The following is a 9216-nucleotide window of genomic DNA, read 5'->3' on the forward strand; positions in this document are numbered from 1 at the left end:
AGAAGCAACAAATACACGAGCTCAGAGCCTCACATGATTTGCCCCGACAGAAACGCCGGAAGCCAAACTAATCGCCATGTCTCATCCTATCGCTTGGTTAACAGATGATTCCGAATCTGCCGCCTCCTGCATGCTTCCTGATACTTCAGGGGAAAGAACATACTAATCTGACACACACACATGCATAACTAATGCAGCAAACGTACCTCTGCTAAACCCACATTATTTGTGGCGAAGGCAACTGGATCCATGATTGCCGAGCCGGCTCTAAGAACTCTGATGGTGCCCCACTGTATTTCCCCCCACCACTACAGAGATGGCTTTGCTTTCTCGCTCGACGGAACAGTCCTTCAGTGCAGCTCATAAATCTTCAGCTCTGGCCCTCAACCCCCTGCTTATATATATATATATATATATATATATATATGATTATTATGTCTTTGCCTCCTGTGGACATTGCCACCCCTCTGTCTTCCGTCTTATCTGGCTTTGAGATCCGTGTAGCATCTTGTAGGTCTGCCCTTGATTAGTCTTTCATTTGTCTAATTGCACTGAGACAAGTTCATAACACTAAGTATTAACAAGTTTAAATGCTGATACACATGTATACGCATGAATCTTTTTTCGGGAATCTTTTTTTAGTTCATGGGGAACTTCTTTTAGGAATATAAGTCTTAATCAACAACCAATTTTTTTGTAGTATTACAAAAAGTTAGTAAGTTATACTACTTTTTATACTATTATAAGGAATCTTTTTGGTGGAGTATTCATGACCTGATATTTTGTCTAACACATACTCTACTGGCCGTATTAGTGTGACCATTAGCATGCTTCATTAACTGAATCTTGATGAAAGAATGCCGATAACATAGTGTTTGCACGGATCACGAGGCATGTATTGAACGGTGATAACAGGGGTGGCACTGCCACCCAGAGGGGTAGCATGCTTCACTATTGAATTAGTAGTGGTCGTGGTCTCCCACCCAGACAGTTTAAATTTTGAATTCATCCATTTGCTATCCTCACATAAGCAGACATTTACTTACACCTGTCTATATATGCTAGATACGGATGCCAGCACCATTAAACTTTGTACCATGCAACAAGCAATCTTGAATTAGTACTTTCATAATTTTGTGTAACACATAACGTGTGCAACCTCCAAACTAATGTTGGAGTACATACCAATTTTGGCATCAATCCACATATAAAGCAGTACACTTTGATGGTCACTATGAATACCCCAATGTTTAGTTTCACATCATCAGCTTCCGACATCAGTACAATTATAGGCTAGAAAACTGTAAATGAAATCAAGCAGACAACTTTTTCTTAGGAGCACAAGACCAACTCAAATAATTCACTACAGGATAACAGGACATAATTTCCTAGAACATTCATTGAAATGAAGAGTTTAACTCATCCCGTCGCAACAACAATTTTTCAGCAGCCACCGCCTTGTAGCGGTAGCTCTGCAGCTTTGTTGCAGTTGCTCCGTCAATGTCCCTCTACGCCACAATTCTTGCACCGAGACGGTCGTGGAGGCTGCTTTGGGACATCTCTGTTAGGGAAGGTTGTCATGTTATATCCCTGCCGCCGACAAATGGTACAGAATCTTGTCTGCTTGCTCAAACCTTCCTACAACACCTTTTCTCTACTAGTTGTAGGTCGGCCCATCTCCTTCCTCTTAGCCAGTGGCAATAATCCTGATAATTTATTCCTAGACTGATTAGCTAAATTGTTATGCCCATTAGCACCGTCACTCTGCCCTCTCTTATCTGCAATGACAATAGCCCCCTCCGACACAGGTGGTTATTAACATCACCATTTTCAGCAAGCCCATCCTCCAATCCTAGGCCATCCGTTATTTTCGTAGATGGCTGCATTTCAACCAAACAGCTTTCCAAAAGAGATTTGAGATGATCATAAGCTTCCACACTTGTGACACCCAGACGAACCAGTTCCATGGACTGAATATACATATTGAAATGCCTGAAACTAAATGGATTTTTGTGTGCATGGTCTTTTTTGGTAATGCACAAGGTGTTGAGGATGTCCCGTGCGTCCCGAGTTCATCATTTCACTATGTGCTTTTGAGGAATTCCCTTCACCCCTATAAAGTCCAACACCTGAAAGCGGAAGCGACAATGCTTTTATGAGCAACACTTCTCTCTGTTCTGCTTCTGTGTGTATGGTGGCATACATCTTCCCTTCCTCGATCTCCCTCGCCTGGTATGCTCTGCATTCTTTAAAGAAATGACCAAACTGTTTGAACACTGGCCATGTGTATAACTTGCCGGCATGCCTTTTGATGGCCAAGTTATCCCTCATAAGCGGTCTACCCTGTTATGTGCATAATCAACCAATACGGTCCTCTTCTCATAATTTTCATCTTGACTCCCAGTTGAATTGCAGTCTCATGTACTTTCTCACAAACAGATGCATAGGGAAGCCTGGTGGCACATAATTTTTAAGCATATGGTTTGCGCTCTCACTCCTCTGTGTGCTCGTCATTTTTTCACAGAAATCCCCCTTGAAATAATGCTTAGCCCACTTGTGCCTGATCTCATACAACTGTGTCATGTATGGGTGAGTCAGCAAGTTGTACTTCTCCATCAGGAATTTCCAAGCTTCCTCAAACTCATCTATTGTTAGCATGTGATCTAACAACTTTGTAAAATTCTTCCTCGAACTCGCTCTTTTTGGTGTACAAGGATCCCAACGATTCCTTTGCCTTCTTCTGGACATGCCCTTGCACCATCGATGTGCGGTACTAGGCATGACATTCTTGATGTAACCTCCATTGCACGATTTTGGTCTGCACAGCAAGATCAAAAGGTTAATGTCGCTTATGTCCTAACAAGTATTGCAATACAGCGAAGCCACTATTTTTTATGTAATTCATATGAACTCACCTGTCAGTTTTTCTTTTGATTCAATAGCCTCCATCATCCTGGTAAATTCATCGAACACCCATTCAAGGCTCTCCACTTTCTCATCGCAAACCAATACTCCTGCCAATATTATGCTTGGGAAATGGTTGTTTCTCTCTCGAAACAGGCTTTCGCCCCCCTTTATAAATAAAGGCACCAATGGCCGAACTGATACAAAGTGGTGAGGAAACCCTCATACAAGCAGGTCCAAAGAAAAATAAAACGGCACTGGTCTAGTGGCACAAGTACCACTAAACCAACACGAGCACTAAACCAAGAGACACCATCCCTAACACATAACACCCAATACTACTGGACAAGACCGGAGCCGAGCCGCCTGAAGAAACCACCGGTCACCAGGGTACCGAACACACCGAGCCAACTCCGGAAAGGACCGCCTCACCGTAGAGGCAACCCCGTAGAGGCAACCCCCTCGCTCCGGGCCGTGGAGTGCCACTCCTGCCAAGAGAAAGCAGGGACCGAGAACAGAGGCCACATTGACACGTCTATAGGATAAGAGAAAGCAAAGTCGAGGACGCGACATGGCAGGGAAAGGCAAACCCTACATCGTAGGCCATCTGCAAGCGAGAGGGACCGAGGCTCCACGATGACGCCCTCAAGAGGGTGATGGCGCCAAACGCCACCGTCATCGAGTCCGAGAGGACGGACTAGGGCTTTCGCTCGGGAGCCCTAGGGCTTTTGCTTGGGATCCACAACAACGCCCCCAAGAGGGAAGCGACACCCATAAGTGCCACCGTTGTCGGTTTCGGAGCACAAAGCATTCGCTCGGACCCACACAACTGTCACTTGCAGACTCAAACGTGCCGACCCATCCCCTGAGGGGGGCCGTGATTTTTTCTGGAGTTGTAGACATTCCTTGTAGGTATGTTGTAAAAAATAGATTTTTTGAATTGTCTAAATATGAAATTTTGGGATTGATCCTATGATCTCACCTAAAGGTCAGATCCTACACTAGTCTCCCCCTAGGGCAGTTGCTCGATTAGGATAGGGTGTCCAGCCTAGTGCAGGTGCACCAACCCTCACTCTGCATCAATTGAGTATACAAACACATAAGGCAGATTGCTTAACCATTTTCAGTACATTTGTTTAATAATCAACTAAGGCAAGTTGATTAATCCTCACTCAGATTACATTTTCTTAACTATGCCGTACCAATTCTTTTCAAGGTAACACAAGCATTGAAATTCACACTCTGATTATGTTTTCTTAACTACTCGTATGTTGTAGCACTTGTTTTCAAGGTAACAGAAGCATTCCAATTCGCGCTCTGGTCATTCAGTACTGTCACGAAGTGGCTGCAGTGTTCGTGGTCAGAAAATGCTAGTATCACAACCAAGTTGCTTAACTCTTTTCAGTATCAAAGTACTGACAGAATCATCTATTCTTGCAGCTACCTAGTTCTTTTTTCTTTTCCTTTTTTGCGGGGTAGCAGACCTAGTTCTGACTAAGAAGTGGTGCTACCTCCATGTACAGCTACCATGATGAAAATTCAGAAATCTGTAAAACTACATACCGTCGTACCTTCAGGTCCAGCCATGGTCTTTAGGATTCATCTCGCCAGTCGACTGCTCAGACACACACACACCATCCGCGGCCGCCACCCCTTGCGCCTCACAGATCTGCCCGTCGGCCTTCAGCTCCTGCATCGGCGACAACGTATGCTCAACAAATGGTGGTTTGGTCACCGTATAATGCATTAACCTATTCCAACACGGTCAATCTGCTAGCGGGGAAGAAAGAAAAATCAAATGAGAGCCGATACAAGTGCCTCAGATTCATACCGCACAATTAGCTGCATCAAGAACTCCCCTCCATCTTCACCGGCGGCGGACAGACTTGTGAGGGCCTCTTCCCATATGAACTCTATCCCTAATGAAAAAATCGAGCAGACTGAGGTAGGGGACGAGTCCACCCAGAGTCCCAGACCGGCATCCCCGCATTTACTCTGGATCTGCCGCAATAACCGAAAGCATGGTTCCTGATCCACGGATCGGAAAGGGACATGACGTCATGAGCCACGGCTCTGGTTTTATCCGTCGACGGCGGACGTTTATCCGTCATGGTCCTGGCCCACATCAGCGTTCGTATATCAGTATTTTCCCATTTACCGACGCATCAGTCCATGGCCCGTGAATTAAATGCAACCTATCCCGATGCTCTACTCGATCGGCGGCCCAGATTAAGAGCACATATGTGCTCGTGTGCAGATACATCACGTCCCAAAGTAAGGCTCCACTTACTTTATGTAAGAATAAAGCTCACCTTATTACTTCTTGGGCCAGCAAGTAACTCTGAATGAACTAGCAACGTGGTACTAACTGAAGGTGAAGACACTGCATTCAGTAAGCTTTTCTTTAGTACAATTGGTGCTCCATCACTGCTATTCTTTACATGAACGTTTTTCTTCAGTACACCATGTAGAGAAGTTTACAAATTTCGATAAATTATACATGGGGGAGATTCGAATGTATCCCTTTATTAAACAAAGTAGTTTAGTGTATTTTATATGAACAAACATTAGAGAGAAGTAATATAATTAAGACCAGGTCAATGAGCCGAGGTGGTCGAGATGGTCTATGTTTTCAAGCAGGCTACCAATGTTAGCAGGCCAACCATCTTCAAGTCGTAGCTAAATACAACTTCTTATGTTGCAACAATGTACAATTACACTTTTCTCTCTTCATGTAAAAGAATAAACCTGAAAGTATCACTTCTTGGCTCAGCATGTAACTCTGAATAAACTAGCAATGTGGTAACCATTACTAAAGGTGGAGACACTGCATTCAGTAAGCTTTTCTTGTTTTGAAGTCTGCTTGGGTACACCCGGCCCCCTCTAGAAAAGGGTTTACAAGTTTTAGACAAATTATACATGGCGGTGGAGATTAGAACGTACCCTCTCATTAAACCGGATACTTTAGTCCATTTTACGGAGCAAAAGTAAAGAGAGATCCTATAATTATTAAGACCCGTCAATTTCATTTCTTATGAAATTGATAAGATAACCTGACCCAAAAACAGGTCAAGGGGGAACTCTACCTCCAAGAGGTTTTCAGCCGCAGCCAACCCTGACGAACGACCGCCGACTCTACCTGCTTATTATGGCTTCACCATACAAAACTGCAACTCAGAAACGAAACAAGGCAAAAGCATGCCGAATTGCCAGCATCAATCCTGGGCAGTGCATCCTACAGCAGACTTGTAAACTAGAGCGACACATATAGCTGGACATCACCATTTATTTTTCTAAAGAAACTGCTTGAACCAACAAGCGCCTACGCGGGCATTACATAGGTGTCTTAACAGGATGCTCATCGGGTGATTGAAGCGCTTGACGGCCACCGTGAAGCCTGCCCCCGGCATAGTGCATGCACCGTTCCAGACGACGCGCCTTCAACCTTCGGTGTCATCTGTCAACGCCCCTCATCCAACACCTCAGGTTCCTAATTAAGGAAGAGACAACAAAATGAGCAGTGAGCCGTCTTCATCAGTGTATGAACATGATTGAATGCATTGATGTGAACATAGTTCCATCAGTTTGTAGTGTACCAGATCGGACTGGGAGCCTGTTGATGACTCGTTAACTGAATCTGACTCGTCTCTGCAGAACAACTCGTATGCAATCTCGAGTTCGACAACGATGTTTGTTATGGCTGGTCGGTGATTCATGTCAAACTCCACGCAACATCGTGCAATCCGCGTCACACGCTTCAGTGCTTGCAGCTGCCACGATGTTGGCTCCGGTACAGGTCGCCATTCCCTTGGTCAAAAGCAGTTCTCCCTGTCAGAACCTCAAGCATCACCACGCCCAGGCTGTACACGTCGATTGCCGGCTTCACAAGAAGACTGCAGGCGTACTCTGGGGCCATGTACCCGTATGTGCCTGCGAGCGATGTAAGGGACAATGAACCCCGTCTCATCATTCGCCATGTCCCAGGTGACCGACAAACCAAAGTCAGACACACGCGGCAACCAACTCGCGTCCAAAAGGATGTTAGCCGACTTGATGTCACGGTGGATGATCGGGAACTGGGCATGATGACAGTGCAGGTGCTCAATGGCGCGGGACACACCCAGAAGCACATCGATGCGCATCTTCCATGACATGGTCACCGGCGACAGCGCGGTGGAGCGCTGATCAGGGTGAAGGTGGTCGAAGAGCGTGCCATTCGTCATGTATTCGTAGACGATCAACTCCTCCGGCTCCTTTCTCCACCTGGTTAGTAGACCCCTCTTTTCCTTTTGCAGGGCGGTTTGCTGGCTCATACACGATCCAAGGAGGCGGATGATGTGCTTGTGTTGGAGCCGTGAGAGGATGTCGACCTCTGTGCGGAACTCTTCCTGTAATTTGTAATGGAATTTTGACTCTTGTTTCCACATGCGCTTGATGGCCACCTCTCGCCCATCGTGAAGCCTTCCCCTGTACACCCTTCCAGAGCTGCCGGAACCGATCAGGGTGTCACGGGCGAAGTTATTGGTGGCAGCCACGATCTCAGCCAGTGTGAATTCATGACTTCCATGCGGCACTAGTACCTCCTCAGCGGCGGCCTCTGTAAACTCCTGAAGAAAGGGTCCACAAATAAGCATTCAGTCAGCCATTCATCACGGAGCATTTTTTTTTTTTGAAATTGTTTGGATTGCTTACCACATATGTCACGGAGCATATGGTACTATCAATTTCTCCAACATCTTCTCAGTGAGCAGCATGACCAATTTGTGTTGAAGTTGTACATACCTGCAGCTGTGGAAGTGGACGCGGCGGTTCACTTGTCCAGCTCCGGCGTCGCGCCCTGTTTGCTGCTGGAGCCGGGGACACTGTCGATGAACCTCGGGTGGAGCACGCGGCGTGGCGAGAGGCCTGGCATACCTCCACGACAAGAAGTGCGTCGCGGACATGGAGCCGCTGCTGGCTGACCTGGGCATCCACCGGCTGGTCCGCGGCGCCGGGGACAGCAGGCTGAAGCCGGCGGGGTTGTTCGGGAGCAGGAGGAGGGTCGAGCCCGTTGGCCGGCGCCGGGCCTTCCTCCTCCGCCGAGGCGGCCGCGCACTACCAGGCGCCGGAGGCAGCCAAGAACCCGACGAAGCCGTGCACCAAGTGGAACGTGTACTCGTTCGGCATGGTGCTGCTAGAGCTGGTGGCCGGGCGCGCGCAGACGAGCGTGGAGCTCTGCCAGTGGGCGGCGGGGAAGGACAAGGGGCAGCAAGCGTTCCTGCTGGCCGACGCGGCGCTGCGGGGGGAGATGGAGGGCAGGGAGGAGACGCTGGCGGGTACGAACACCAGGTGTTCGTTGAAATGCCTAGGAGAGAAAGAGGATGAGGAAGAAGGTAGATGCTGACATGTGGGACCCACACTACCAGAATTTAGGCAGTTGCCGACGGCCATATCTATGCCGACGGCCCCCGTCGGCATATATGGGCATACCCCGACAGCCCAACCGAAGCCGTCGGTGTAGAAAGGCCGTCGGCGTAAAGGAATCTATGCCGACGAGGGCCGTCGGCATAGACATGCCGTCGGCGTTTATCCGAATATACCGACGGGCGCCGTCGGCATACCGCGTGGGCCCGTCTACCCGGGGTTTGACGGCGTCAGGCTACGCCGACGGGCTAACGGCGGCCGTCGGCATAGCTACGCCGATGTGGGTGGCATCTCTGTGCCGACGGCTAGGCCGTCGGCATAGGCCTCGCCCATGGTTTTTGCCACGTCATTGATCCCCGCCCTACGCCACGTCATCGATCCAGGGCTCTACCGTTCCGTGGCCGTAGCTATGCCGACGGCAACGCCGTAGGCATAGATTTCTAATAATATTTTTGTATTTTTTGTATTTTCTTTTATTATTTTTTATTTTTTTTCCAATACTAATTTTACTTTATTTTTTTTTACTTTGTTTTGTTATTTTTACTTTATTTTAGTTTTTGTTTTTGCATAAGATAATTATGCCTTATCTAATAAAACATTCCCGATGGTATATCGATTGCCACCCCCCGTTACGAACGTCGCTATCGCCGTGTCACGGAGGGGGGGAACGGACGCGTGGGGTCTACACGGAGGGGATCTTGCTGTGGGTCTGGCCCGGATGTTGCTCTAGACTGTTTCTATGGGCTGATCTAACACAACCGGGTGGGGAGGTCCACTGGTCAAAGACCGTCCGTGCAAAGTCAAAGGGCTAGATCGCTTGGTCAAACGCTACAGGGTTAGGCGGGACGGGGCCCTGGGGGGGGGGGGTAGCAATGCCACCGGAGCGTGGCACCGGGCCCTCATACATGC

The 9216-nt window shown here is 47.9% G+C and overlaps 1 pseudogene; it reads right to left on the reverse strand.

The window, feature by feature from the left end:
- Positions 1-6364: 6364 nt before the first annotated feature.
- Positions 6365-7847, reverse strand: LOC123191335 (putative serine/threonine-protein kinase-like protein CCR3; annotated as a pseudogene).
- Between the last annotated feature and the right edge of the window lie 1369 nt (positions 7848-9216).

The sequence above is a fragment of the Triticum aestivum genome, chromosome 2A (genome assembly GCF_018294505.1).
Source record: "Triticum aestivum cultivar Chinese Spring chromosome 2A, IWGSC CS RefSeq v2.1, whole genome shotgun sequence".
NCBI classification, from domain to species: domain Eukaryota; kingdom Viridiplantae; phylum Streptophyta; class Magnoliopsida; order Poales; family Poaceae; genus Triticum; species Triticum aestivum.